The following is an 817-nucleotide window of genomic DNA, read 5'->3' on the forward strand; positions in this document are numbered from 1 at the left end:
TGGTGCTGATGACAGTAGTGATGATGGTGGTGGTGATGGTGGTGGTAGTGATGATGGTAGTGATGGTGGTGCTGATGGTGGTGGCGGTGATGGTGGTGGTGATGGTGGTGGTAATGGTGGAGGTGATGGTGGTGGTGACAGTAGAGATGATGGTGGTGGTGGGGAGGGGGGGGGTGGGGACGGGGGTGTGGGATGATGACTGTGGTGGTGGTAATGATAGTGGTGCAGGTAATAGTGGTGGTGGGTGACAGTAGTGATGATGGTGGTGGTGATGGTGGTGATGGTGACAGTAGTGATGATGGTGGTGGTGAGGATGGTGGTGGTGGGAGGGTGATGGTGGTAACAGTAGTGATGATGGTGGTAATGACAGTGGCAGTGATGGTGGTGGTGATGACAGTAGTGATGATGGTGGTAATGACAGTGGTGTTGACCTGTGAGACCAATCCCTCAGATTCTGAAGAAGTCATGCAGTTGCCAGCTGACTTGGCAAGTGTGAAACTGGTTCAGGGGTCTGGTGGGCACAGCTACCCAGGAACACCTGGCCATTTGGTTCAAGTCCAGATTCTGGTCTGGGAGGGCAGGGCAGAGCTCTGCCTCTCTAATAAGATCCTGGTCATGCCAGGCCACTGATCCACAATGTCACACTGTGCCTGGAACCAGGATGTGATGATACACAGTGCCCATGTGATAGGCTGTGCAAACATAAAACTAGATAAGGCATGGAAGTCACACTCAGCTACTACCATCACCATCACCACCATCACCACTATCATCACCGTCAACCACCATGACCATCTCCACCTCCATCACCATCATC

Source organism: Tupaia chinensis, unplaced genomic scaffold, assembly GCF_000334495.1.
Source record: "Tupaia chinensis unplaced genomic scaffold, TupChi_1.0 Scaffold000558_1, whole genome shotgun sequence".
NCBI classification, from domain to species: domain Eukaryota; kingdom Metazoa; phylum Chordata; class Mammalia; order Scandentia; family Tupaiidae; genus Tupaia; species Tupaia belangeri.